The sequence below is a fragment of the Sciurus vulgaris genome (genome assembly GCF_902686455.1).
Source record: "Sciurus vulgaris genome assembly, chromosome: 8".
NCBI classification, from domain to species: Eukaryota; Metazoa; Chordata; class Mammalia; order Rodentia; family Sciuridae; genus Sciurus; species Sciurus vulgaris.
Window position 1 is genome coordinate 33285424 of NC_136468.1, and position 14374 is coordinate 33299797.

Genomic DNA, 14374 nt, shown 5'->3' on the forward strand with positions numbered 1-14374 from the left:
TTTCCCAGATGAATTTCATGATTGCTTCCTCTATTTCTATGAGGTATGTCATTGGGATTTTAATTAGAATTGCATTGAATTTGTATAGCACTTTTGGTAGTATGGCCATTTTGACAATAATAATTTTGCCTATCCAAGAACATGGGAGATCTCTCCATCTTCTAAGGTTTTCTTTAATTTGTTATTTTTTTAGTGTTCTGTACTTCTCATTGTAGAGGTCTTTCACCTCTTTTGTTAGATCGAGTCCCAGGTATTTTATTTTCTTAGAGGCTATTGTGAATGGGGTAGTTTTCCTAAATTCTCTTTCTGAGGATTAATCACATATGAAAAAAAATGCATTAGATTTATGAGCATTGATTTTATATCCTGCTACTTTACTGAATTCATTTATGAGTTCTAGACGTTTTCTGGTGGAATTTTTCAGCTCCTCTAAATATAGAATCATGTCATTGGCTCACCCTGCACATAACCCAATTCAAAATGGATCAAGGACCTTGGAATCAGACCAGAAACCCTGAACCTTATAGAAGAAAAACTGGTCCAAATCTTCAACATGTCAGCCTAGGATCAGACTTCCTTAACAGGACTCCCATAGCACAAGATATAAAAGCAAGAATCAATAACTAGGATAGATTCAAACTAAAAAGCTTTTTCTCAGCAAAGGAAACTATCAGCAATGTGAAGAGAGAGCTTACAGAGTGGGAAAAAAATCTTTGCTGCACATACTTCAGATAGAGCACTAATTTTCAGAATATATAAAGAACTCAAAAAACTCTACACCAAGAATACAAATAACCCAATCAATAAATGGGCTAAGGAAATGAACACACACTTCACAGAAGAAGATCTACAAGCAATCAACAGATATATGAAAAAATGTTCAAAATCTCTGGTAATAAGAGAAATGCAGATCAAAACCACCCTAATTCCAACTCACCCCAATTAAAATGGCGATTATCAAGAATACAAGCAACAATCGGTTTTGGGGAGGATGTGGGGAAAAAGGTACACTCATACATTGCTGGTGGGGTTGAAAATTAGTGCAGCCACTCTGGAAAGCAGTGTGGAGATTCCTTAGAAAACTTGGAATGGAGCCACCATTTGACCCAGCTATCCCACTCCTTGGCCTATACCCAAAGGACTTAAAATCAACATACTACAGAGATACAGCCACAACAATGTTCATAGCTGCTCAATTTACAATAGCCAGATTGTGGAACCAACCTAGATGCCCTTCAATGGATGAATGGATAAAGAAACTGTGGTATATATATACAGTGAAATATTACTTGGCCATAAAGGATAATAAAATTATGGCATTTGCCAGCAAATGAATGAAGTTGGAGAATATCATGCTAAGTGAAATAAACCAACCTCAAAAAACCAAAGGCCGAATGATCTCACTGATAAGTGGATGATGACACATAATGGGGGGTTAGAGGGAGGCAAGAATGGAGGAAGGAGGGACTGTATAGAGGGAAAAGAGGGGTGGGAGGAGTGGGGGGAAGGAAAAAATAACAGTGTATCAAAAACTATTACCCTATGTAAATGTATGATTACACAAATGGTATGCCTCTACTTCATGTACAAACAGAGAAACAAGTTTTACCCCATTTGTTTACAATGAATCAAAATAAATATAGTATAAAAAATCAAAGATTATTTTTTCTTATTTTGACATCCAAGGCCATTTATTGAAAAGACTCTTCTGCACTGAAGTACCTTGTTAACTTTTGAAAATTAGTTGATTATATGGTCACACTGAATGCATTATGAAGTTGTTTTAAAATTTCCATTTCCCATTGTTCCAGGATAGTAAACAGAACTATGATTGAATTTTTCTTGACCTTATATGATACAACCTGGTTACACTGATTTACTCATCTAGTACCTTTGTAGGAAAAATATTTTTATATATACATGCAGTATGTATATTTGAATTATCATTTACATATTCCTATTACCTATCTAGATACGTGATTTTAATGATTGTACAATTTTTAAGACTTTATTTTCTTCACTCTTTGTGGTTTGGATCTGTAGCACAATGCTCAATTGAAATGATAGGAATAGACATCCTTACCTTGTTGCTGATCTTAAAGGAAAAGCACTCATTCTTTCACCCTTACCAATGATATTATCTGCCTCCTTTTCCTACACTCTCTTCATCTAATTGAGGACATTTCCTTTTATTCTTTATATGTTCAGATATGCTTTATTATGCCTAAATGTTCAATTTGCAAATGTATTTTGAAGTGAGATATATTTTTCTTCTTTATCCCGATAATATGGTGAAATACTATATATGAATATATTTGAATTTTATTTTGTATTCTAAATCAATGTGGCATGCCAAAATACTCCTGGTTATAGTTTATTTTTCATCTTAAATTATACTGTCAGTATAATGTTTTTATAAATATGTTTTATAATATTTTTATCAAGATGTATGAATCTATTATTATGAGAGATACTGGTCTATGGTATTCTTTCCTTGTAATAACCTTGTCCATTTTTTGCTCTCAGGTTAATGCTGACCACAGAAAATAAGTTTGAAATTGTTTTCTCTTTATTTTCAGGAAGAGTTATATCAGTCTCTTATTATTTCTTTCTTAAACGTTTGATGAAATGTTTAAGTGAAACCATCTTGGTTTGGAATTTTCTCAGTGGGAAGGTGTGATGGTTAATCTTGGTTGTCAACTTGACTGAACTGAGATGTGCCTGGAATATTGGTAAAGCACATTTCTTGGCGTGTTGGTGAGGATCTTTTCAGAGACAATTTGCACGTGAGTCAGCAAACTGGGGGGTTGGGGGGATACCAGCTTACAGGATGGTGCTGTCCAAAAGATTGGGGGCCCCTCCTGAATGGAACAAAAAGCAGAAGCAGGGGAAAGCTAGAATCTTTTTGAGTGGGTGCTTTTGTGTGTGTGTGATATTGGGAATTGAACTCAGAGGCACTTTACCACTGAGCGACATCACCAGACATTTTAAAATTTTATTTTGTTTTGGTACTGGGCGTTGTACCCAGAGGTGTTTAATCACTGAGCCACATCCTCAGCCTTTTTTATTATTTTTATTTTGAGACAGGGTCTGGATAAATTGCTTAGGGCTTTGCTAAATTGCTAAGGCTGGCCTCTATCTTGAGACCATCCTGCCTTTGCCTCCTGAGTCAGTGGGATTACAGACACGTGCCCAGCTCCCCATTTTTAATTTTCAATTTTGAAACACCAAGATGCCCAATCTTGTTTTGAATTTAGCGAGCCTTCTGCCATACCTTCCAGAGTCACTAGGATTACAGGTCTGTGCCACAGTGCTTGGCTTGAGGTGCAGTTTTGTTGCTACTATCCCCCATGAACATTAGACTCCAGATGCCATAGACTTTAGATATGGACTCACCAGCAACTCTCTAGGAGCTTCCAGACTTTCAGGTTCTTGGGCTGAGCAGCTACTGGTTTCCCCAGCCTTCCAGCCTCAAAGGGACTATTCAATCTCTGATCATGTAAGCCAATCTAACAAACACATTCTTATAATCATGTGCATTGTTCCTCTGGAACTATTCCTCTAGAAAACCAAAATGCAGAAGATATTTAACTATAAATGCATTTTTAAATGGATTTTATTATTTAAAATGTATTGCTTTCTGTTCTTATGTGAGCTTTGGTCATGTGATAGTATTTGTCCTTTAGGAAATTTGTAATCTTAAACAGTGTCAAATATTTGTTGGGTATAAATTTGTTCGTATTAATTGCATTCAATGTCAACAGAGTCGGTAGTGAGTTCCCTTTAATTCATGATATTAAAGTTGGTGCCTTAACACCTTTTATTTCAATAACTAACTTCAGGATTATACATTTTCTGAATATTTTAATTTTGTAGGGTTTTCGTTGGTCTTCTCTATTTACTCTTTTGCATTTTCATTGATCTCTGCTTCTTACTGTTTCTTTTCTTATATGGATATGTATTCTTTCTTAAAATATCTTACTAAGGTAAAATATCTTATTAAGGTAAACATTCATTTATTATTTCTTAAAGCAAGCATTTGGACTATAAATTAAAATTTAAAAGTTTTATTTTCTTTCTTTAAAAGTTGTGTTAGCTGTACCCCAGGTTTAGCTGCAAAATTTGATTTTGATATATTAAATTTATAATTGCATTGAGTTTAATTCTTTTTGATTTCCTCGGTGCCCCATGCGATACTTAGAAGGGTGTTTTTAATTTCTTTAAACTTAGCAATTCTCTAAAGAACTCTGTTATTGATTTCTAAATTAATTGCATTTTGGTCAGAAAATATACATAGCATGCTAGAATCCTTTAAAATACATTATATTTTATTTTATTAAAAAATGTATGGATTATTTTTTGAGTGTTCATGTGTAATTGAAGGAATGTATATATTGTTATGCTTGGGTGGAATGAACTGTAAATATCAATTAGGACAACTTGATTAAAAGTTTTGGGTTGCTTTTTTTTTTTTCTTCCAGATCTTCTATGTCCTTAATGATTTAATCTAAACTTGCTCTATCCATGATAGAAGAAAGGGTAGTAAAATCTCAAATTATAGTTTTAACCTGGGTATTTCTCTAATTAGTTGCCATTTTTTGCTTATGTATTTTTAAATTCATTTATTTGATATATATACACTTAGGATTATAATATCTTCTTGATTCATTCATCCCTTAGTCTTTATGAAATATCATTCTTTATTTCTGGTAACATTTTTTGTTCTAAAGTATATTTTGTCTTATATTAATAAAGTCTTTCTGACCTTTTATTTTAGTGCTTAAATGTGTCTACATCTGTAAATAAATGTACCTTTATTTTTTAAATTTATTTTTTTTTACATTTAGCCTACTTAAATGTGTTTAAAATATATTTTCTTTCAGTAGCATTACCTGTGATTGCTTTTTTAAGTGGTCTGAAAATATCTGTCTTTTAATTAGAGTTTTTAAACCATACATTTATTTGTAATTTTAATTGTGTGCAATTAAATCTACTATAACGCTCTTTGTTTTCAATTTTTGCTATCTAGGATTTGTGTACTTGATCTTTTTTCATAACTTTTTAAAAAATTATTTTAGTGCTTTTCATACACAGATTTATTTCCACTCTTGCTTCATTAGGTAAGTGTGCATTATCTATAAATTATTTCTAATATGCTATTTGATTTTTTCACAAACTTACTAGCTTCTCCTTTTTTCTTAGCGTTGGTCAGGGACACATCTGTGCGATAGTCATGGTTGCCAGGTTTTTACTTTCTGTCCTTTGAAGATGTTAGCTCCATTGTGTTTTGGTTTGCTTAGTGTAGTCAAGATGTCTGTGATTATTTTGTATATAGATTTTATGGTGCATAATGACTCATTTTTTCTGGACTCTTGTAAGAATTGCTGCTCATTATCAGTTATAGCAATATAATTTTGTTGTGGTGGTGTGTGTGTGCATGTGTATGTGTGCGTGCACATGTGTGTGGACACACGTGTGTGTCCTACCTGGAGATCACTGAGCTTTCTGGATCTGTTTCTATTATGATTATTATTTTACAGTATTTGGAAAAATTTAACTGTACCTTCAATTTTTTTTTTTTTCCTTCCAACCCTTCTTCCTGATAATATTGTTGCATGTATGATAGACCAGTTGGTTTGTTCTGCAAGCCACAGGGGCTCTGCTCTTTATATTTTCAGTTTTCTGTTTAATTTTGGATAGTTTCTATTGCTGTGTCTTTAAGATTTTTTTAATGTCTAATCTGCTATAAATCCTATACAGAAATTTTCAGTTCATACATTATATTTAATATCTGAAAATTTCATTTATTTCTTGTATTTTCCATCTTTCCCCTTAAGTTCACATTTTCAATTAAATATTTTTGCACACTCATTAGTAATATTTTCAGCATCTTTACTGCTAATACTACCATCTGTAGCAATTCTGAGCCTTTGCTATTAACTAATTTTTCTTTCAGCTACAGGTCACCTTTTCTTGTTTCTTTATTTTTTATTACATTTTGATGGGATGCTTTATATCATGAATGTTTTTTGCTGAGTGTCTAGATTTTGTTTTGTTTCTTTGAAGAATATCAGGCTTTTCTTCATATGTATTTAAAATCACATGCAGATACTTCGATTCCTAGAGGCCCGTTTTAGTCATCGCCAGTACACAGCCTTCCAGGGAAAGGGAAGTAGCTACTACTACAGTGCGGACCCTTTGGGTGCTTTACTGAATGCCCCGGATGTTAAAGAAAAATGTTTATGAAACAGTCGTGGTGAGGTGGGAATAATCAGGCACTTGTTAAGTTTTCTATTGCTGATTCACAAATGGCCACACTTTTAACACTTAATATCCATTTATTATGCCACTGACTGTAGGTCAGACATTTAGCACAGTGTAATTAGGTTTTCTGCTCAGAGGATCACAAGTCTAAAATCATGTTGGCCAGGTTAAGTCCTTGCTTAAAGACTCTGGAGAAAATTCCATTTCCAACCTCATCCATGCAATTGGTAGAATTCAGTTTTTTACCATTATCGGGCTGATGTCCCCGTTTTCTTGCTATGCGTCAATGCTGACTTAGTTCCTATATTCCTTTGCATTCAGCCCCTGCCATCTTCAAGACAGCAAACATGCATGAAACCCTGCTCACGGTTTTCATGCTTCGGGAATTCCCTCCTTTTCTGTGACCAGCTAGAGAAAACACTGTTCCATGGAGAGGTAAGATAGCTCACCTGGATAGTCTACCATTCTTAAAGTTAATTATGATATAAAACATAATAGTGATGAGAGTATAATCTATCATGCTCACAGTCCTATGGGCTAGCAGGGTGCCCTCACCAGGGAGTGTGAAATCCCAGAGGCCACTTTAGAATTCTGCCTACCAAAACACCAAAGTGTAAAATTATTGCATTTTCCATAGAATAAAGTCATTCCATGAGAATAAATACTGTTTGCGTGTGTGTGTGTGTGTGTGTGTGTGTGTGTGTGTGTGTGTGTGCGCGTGCGTACATTGTTTCAAGCAGGAGGGAATGAAAGAGATACTCAGGTAGATGATCTGACTCAAATGGGATTAAAATTTTTGAGAGTACTAAGAAATAACGTGAGCTTGAATTTATGAAATGTCTGAAATGTCAAACAAGGACATCTCTTCTTGATGTTTTTTTTTTTTTTTTTGTTATTGTTATTTGTTTTTGTACTGGGGATTGAACCCAGGGGCGCTTAACCACTGAGCCAGATCCCCAATCCTTTTTTGCCTTCTATTTAGAGACAGGTTCTCATTGAGTTGCTTAGGGCCTCTCTAAATTTCTGTGGCTGGCTTTGAACTTGCCATCCTCCTGTCTCAGCCTCCCCAGCAGCTGGGATTACAGGCATGCACCATCATGTCCAGCTGGCCTCGAAGTTATCGACAAGGTATGGTAAAAGAGTTGTTTTAGGAAAATTAGTCTAAAGACAGAATAAATTGGAGAAAGAGAAATCTAAAGCACAAGAGATTAGTTACGGAGTTCTGCCTTTAACTAATTCACTGGTTGCTAGAGAGTAAAGGGATTTAAAGTTGTTTCTCTAGTATATAAAATACCTCAGCCTTAGTTTTATATAAATATATTATTTAGGTTTTCCCCCACTACTTAAACATGTACCTTTCTTGTTCTATCATTTAAATAGTTTCCATGAGTCCTTGAGCTTCCAGGTTTCCTCGTACATTATATGTGCTACAGAGAATGACTTCTATTAAAGGTCTATCACAAAGCTTGGTCCTTAAATATTCAGTCCCCATTTTCTTTACACCTTTTATTTATTCTTCCAAATATTTATTGACCATCTACTACAGGTAGGCAGCATTCTATGCAGTGGGGATACAGAGTTGAAGAAAATGAAGTTTCTGATTTTATAGAATTTATAATCTGTGATGATAAAATAAATAGAAAAATTTAAAATATGCATAAATGTGGCTGGGCATGGTGGCACATGCCTGTAATCCCAGGGACTCGGGAGGCTGAGGCAGGAGGATCTTGAGTTCCAAAAATCGAGGCACTAAGCAACTCAGTGAGGCCTTGTCTCTAAATAAAATACAGAATAGGACTGGGGATGTTGCTCAGTGATTGAGTGCCCCTGAGTTCAATCCCCTGTACCATCACCTCCCAAAATATACATATATGTGTGTGTAAACATGAATAGTAATGATAATACTATGAAGAAAATGAAATAAGTAAGGAAAGAAAAAGAGAAAGGGGGAAGGAATGGGAGTGGGAAGAGAGAGAAAGAGAGAGAGAGGCATTGACTTTTTTAGATATGGATGTGTGGGAGGACCTTTCATGTATATGCCAGTCAATCAGGAAAGAAGTAAGAGAATGAGTCATGTGGATTTGGAAAAAGAATATTTCAGGCCAAGATAAGGAAACAGGCTAAGGCCAAAAGACAAGAGTGTGAATGACATTTTTGAGCAAGAGCAAGGACACCAGTTTGCTCATAAAAGAGTCAGAAAGGAATTAAATGTTAGAGTATGAAGATAGTGGTAGCATAGGTTAAGATCAACAGGGTATTAAAGCTATTTCAATTATTTAGGGTTTTACCCTGAGAATGTGGTGACAACACTGGTCAGCAGAGTGGATGAGTTACATCATAGACTTATGTGCTGGAGCTCAAGCTTACTCTTTTTTCCCTTGAGGTTACCTTGAAAATACAATCCTCTGATCCTCCGACAACATTTAAGTATTAATTTAAGCAATTTGGCTTTCTATTTTTGCTTGTTTTTTAGCATTGAGTTGAATATTTTCAATTTTAATCAAGTTGAAGTGTCTCTTCCTCTCTCTCTCTCTTTCTCCCACCCGCCCCCCTTGTCTTCTCTTCCTCTCTTCTCTCTCTTCCTTCTTCTCCTCTTCCCATGGTCCTCCTCTCCTTCCTCTCTCCTGCCCACCCTCCTCTCTCCCCCTCTCTTGGGTTGCAGGGTCAGCTATGTGGGAGTGTTATGTTACTGGTGAAAATTTCAATACCGTAGTTTAATGCTCTGTAGTATGTGGGGAGCCATTCATACCTAGCAGAATCAGACTTGGATGAGCACAGGATACAGAGGTCTGACTCCTAGGAACTGGTGGTCAAAGGAGACTCTTCAGATAGCCTAGGAATAAGTGGCCCTGTATGGGAGTGGCTTATCCTCTGATGATAAGCTAGTGCCTAAGCAAATGGTTTCCCTAACTCCACCCCATCCTGTTCCTCACAGAAGAAGCCCCTTCTGGTCCATGTCTCTTTACCTGTGTAAGTATAAATAAAGGTGAAGGTGGGATTCTCCTTCTTGTAGGAGGCCAAATCTGGTATGGCCTAGTCCGCCACTACCCCTTCCAATTAGAGATTATTGGCTCGTGTTTATTGATTAGATAAGTTTATTAGTAATTAACTGATTTATTGCTGGCACCACCGTCCTCTGGCAGTTAACCCTTTCCTCATCCGCGCTGGACGTGGCTTGAAACCCCCACAGCAGTAACTGTCTTGAAATTTTTAATTTCATCCTTGGACTTCTCTTTTGTAAGTGAACAATGATGCATATGAACTACCAGAGGAGATACACAAAAGAAAGGAAAACAATTTATATTCAGTATCTGTTTCTCTTTCTTGAGTAATGGCACCATATTTTCATTTTTCATCGGGCCCTGCACACAGCGTATTCAATCTTGCTCATTTAAACTTGTTTCCTAGATTTTCATCATTTATGGGGATGAAGGATCAGATGAAGCTTTTTATGATGCTGCAAGGGATACAGAGGAATCAGTGCTCCATTTGGGCTTTCCTGGGAGTTGGGGTCCACACCTCCATCAGCAGATGCCTAAGTGGAATGAACACGTGAGGCGATGAAGCAGGGAAGGCAAGACCTGGCTTCAGAGCTCAACACCTGCACACGTTCATTATTCTCTGTTCTACCAACTCTTTTTGCAAGGCACGGAGCCAGGTGCCACTGGGAATGTACATATAATAACAATGAGTGACAATGAATATTATCATGATTATTATTATTTATTTATTTATTTATTAAGGAACACTTACTCTGTACCAAGTCTTCCAAACACTTTGAGACATTTCTCCACTGAAATATCATGATAACTTTATGAGATAGGCATTATTATAGTCCCCATTAAACAAATGAGGAAATGAATCAACAGGAAGACCTGTAGACTTTTCCAAGATCATACAGCTAATAAGTAAGTGACAAGGTAGTATAACAAAACCAGGCATTCTGGCACCAGAAGTATATTCTAAATCTTATTCCATGTAAGAAAGGTAGCAATACAATTCCATGGGAGTTCAGGAGAGAGACAAGCTGGCTCCTGTGTTGACCTTAGACACAAAGGTCAAACCTTGCTAGATACCACTTGAGAGAAGAGGGGCAGGAAAGTACTGTCCATTTGTCATTTTACTGACATATTTAACTCAGAAGTTGAAAAGAAAATTAGACTTTAGTGCAAGTCACCCCTTTATATTAAGTTCAGGGTTGCAGAAATGATACTTAACTCTTGAAAGGTCACATAACAAATTAGAAAGAAGTTTGGGATTAGAACCCGGATTTTCTGATTTATTTTTCGGAGCTCTTACCACAGAACCTTACTTTACACACCTCCTGGGTGGTTTGTTCTTTCATATGCCATTTGTACAGCTCTCAGTCTTCCTCAAAAGGGCTATTCATCATTTGAAGGAAGGGACTATAGTACATTAAATATAGTTCCAAGAGCAAAGATAAATGATTTATCTACAAAAACGCCGTGTAATATTTGGCGTGTGTGTGTGTGTGTGTGTGTGTGTGTGTGTGTGTGTGTGTGTGTTTAAGAAATCAAATGTATGGTGCATTCATTTCAATTAATGAAAAATAATGATTTCATTTCATAATATTCTAAGTATATTCTAAAAGCTGTGATCTATCCCAGGGGATGGAAAACAAAGGTCAATTGTGAAAAAGTATTAAATACACAAATGCTGAAACACATCCCTGTCTTGTTATTTGACACCTTTGCCTAGAAAGCTCTGCCCCATAATCTATGTTCTCTTCAGGTAATCCTCCTGCCTCTGAGAGGTTTACCTTAACCCCAAGATCTGACTGTAAAGAGTTGAAAATTGTACTCTTTCTATACCTCTTCCTACCCTTGTATAACATACCACATTACTTTCTGTTTGTGAAAACTTGTCATTTCTACTAAAATTGGAATATTAAGAGATCATATTCAAATTTTTATGATGAAATTTGTATTTCCATTCAAATCACAGAGCCCAATGTCCACAAAAGAACCCATGCACAATAACTGATATGCAGTAGTTACTGAAGAGTTATATATTGAATTAGTTAATCAATGTCAAATAAATATGAACATGCTTTTACCTTATTAGATAAGTATACCTAATAATTAATTTGGGAATGGTATTTTCCAAAGTCCATTTAAATTAGTTAAATTTATGATATAATACTAAAACATTGACTATTTTGTTTCTTCTCCTTCACCTTTTGGTTATCAATAAATTGTAATACTTATGCATATTAAATTAATAGAAACAGGTTTTACCTTAATTTGAGTTGAAATGTTTCCAACATTCATTTCTGAATGGATCATTGAGTGTGCAAAAATCTATCATTTGGATAATGTAACATGAATTTATTGAATTGACTTCATGTCTACTGAGCTGGGATTTAAATGACATACAGGTGAACCAGAGTAGAGATAACAAGAAAACAGGGAAAGTGGAAATCTTGAGAGATTTTTTAGAAGAAGAAAGGATGAAATGATTGATAGATTAGATGAAGTAAAACAACAAAGGAGATGGGGAAAAGGACTACTGCCTAGCCTGGGCAATCAGAAGAATGATAGTTTCTTAAAAGTAGATGAATAAGGAAAAGATGTCTATCAGCAGGGATAAGAGATGAGTTTATTATGGGCTTGCTTTGTTTGAAATAGAGTCTTATTTTTTATACACATATACTTTTGCTTTCTCCAGAAAAACCATTAGACAAAGGATGTATTTACTAAGACATAGATTCATAAGGCCAGGCAAAAGGGAAAGGAGATCAGAGCAGCCCAGTTTTAGAAACTGAAACGCAGAAAGTTAAGTGGTAGATTTATTGTTAAAAGTGAGATTTAAACCAACAATGAAGGATACTGAGAAATAATAAAATTTATATTACATAATCCCCCAAACTCTCAGGAACTGTCACTACCAGGTATTTCTGAAAATAAGAGGGGTTTGAAATCAGATGCTTTCTTTTGAATCCATTTCATAGGCCTGAGTCATAGATCTCCACTGAATTTACCATAGCTCAGGGGCATCCCCTCCTAGATCCCATAAGAAGAGAGGAAGAGCAGATAAAACAGATGATCTTTGGGATGGAGCTCAAAAGTCATGGTTAAGAGTTATTATACTGTGCTCAGAACAGGAGACTTAAGCAATGGCATGCATACCTAATCGTACTTGTTTCGTCTTTCCTTCTTTCATAGTAAGATGTCAATAGATAATACATATTATGGGCTGAATTATGTCCTCCTAAAATTCCTATGTCAAAGCTTAAATGTACTACAACTCAGAATATGATTTCAAGAGAGGACCCTTAAAAAGGATAATTCAGGCAAAATGAGGTTATATATACATATAGTCCCTAAGCCATTGTCAATGGTGTCCTTACATGAAGAAGAGCTTGGGTCTACAGACAATAGACAGACTGAGGGAGGACCATGCAAGAATCCAAAGAAAAGGCAGCCTTCTGCAAAACAAGAAGAGAGCCTCAGAATAAAAACAGAACCGCTGACTCCTTTATCTTGGACTACTAGCTAGGCTCAGAATGATGAGAAAGCAAGTATTTGATGCTTAAGCTACCCAGCTAGGGTTATTTTGTTACGGTAGCTCTAGAAAACTAATACAATACCTGAAATGGAACAATCAAGAAGTCAGAATATAAGAATGCTATATAGAGATTTGAAGGTGAAAAATAAATTCAAAAAATGTTGAAGGTGATTGATTTGATGAGGGATAATTGAGGAAAGTGGAGGTGGAAACTATTATTTTTCACAGCAAACTTTATATAACTGACTTATTAGGTAGGAACATGTATAATTTTGACAGCAATTAAAACTAAAACTTAAAAATACAGAGTTTTCTTCACTGGTTAAACAAATGTAAAATCCGAAGCAGACTTTTCTCTGCCTTTATTCTTGGAAATCTGGGAGACTCTGAATTGGTGAGTGGTCAGAAAACCAAATTCCACTCTGGATATTATGACACATTGCATTAGGTGAAAACATCATAAAAAGATTAGTTGAACTTTCAAAATCCCTGTAGATGAGCCCAAACTCTACCCAAATGTGCACTGCCATGGTCATTGTGGTTATCACTATATTTTTAAGTTCAAGTTGAAGCACAAATTGACTGATTGTGCAGGATGATTTCCGTTGTCTCTACAGATCATTCTCCATCAGCTCTTGGTTGGAGCAAGATGAAATTTAGCAAGTATCTGTTGTGGTTTGGGTATGAGGTGTCCAATAAGCTCCTATGACAGACAACACAGGAATGATCAGAGGTGAAATGATTTGATTAGGTGAGCTATAATCTAATCAAGTCTAATCCATTTCCTGGATTCATAATTTGAATGGATTATTGGGTGAAAACTGTAGGCAGGTACGGGCATGGCTGGAGGAAGCAGGTCACGTGCCCTTGGGGATTATGTATCTTTGTCCCTGATTCCTTGCTTGCTCATTTTCTTTGCTTCCTGGTTACCAAGAGCCAAACAGCTTTCCTCTGCCACACCCTTGTGCTATGATGTTTCTGCCTCATCTCAGGCCCAGAGCAATGGGAGCTGGCTGACCATGGATTAAAATCTCTGAAACCAATGGCCCAAAATAAACGTTCCCTCCTTTAAATTGTTTTTGTCAGGTCTTGGTCACAGCGATGAAAGCTGACTGACAAAGCATCCATGCCTTCTTGCTCTGTGTTGGGTTTTGGAAATGGTCACTCTTAGCAAGGGAGTCAGAGGATGGGAGGACTTTGAGAAGAGGATATCAGCTATGGCTCTGCCCCAGCTAGCATGCCAGAGATTGACTGTGATCAAGTGAAGAATATTATTCCTCCCAAAGTTATTATCTACAGAACTCTTTCCTCTCAGATTCTAGTAACTAGTTTTTATTTTCCCCCTTTTGATCTGCAGCTAGCTACTCATTTCAGATTATTGCAATATTTTTGACTTCCCTTTACTTTATAACCCCTCTATGAACAAATACTCCTTGAAGCATTCTATTTTGAGTACATGAAAAGGTATCAGTTGGGACTGACTGATGTGGTAGAATGTGATTAAATGTATTAGACACTAAACGAGCCTTTTTTTCCTTCTGATTTTATGGCTTATTTTAATATGGATAGAAATTTCAAAGCT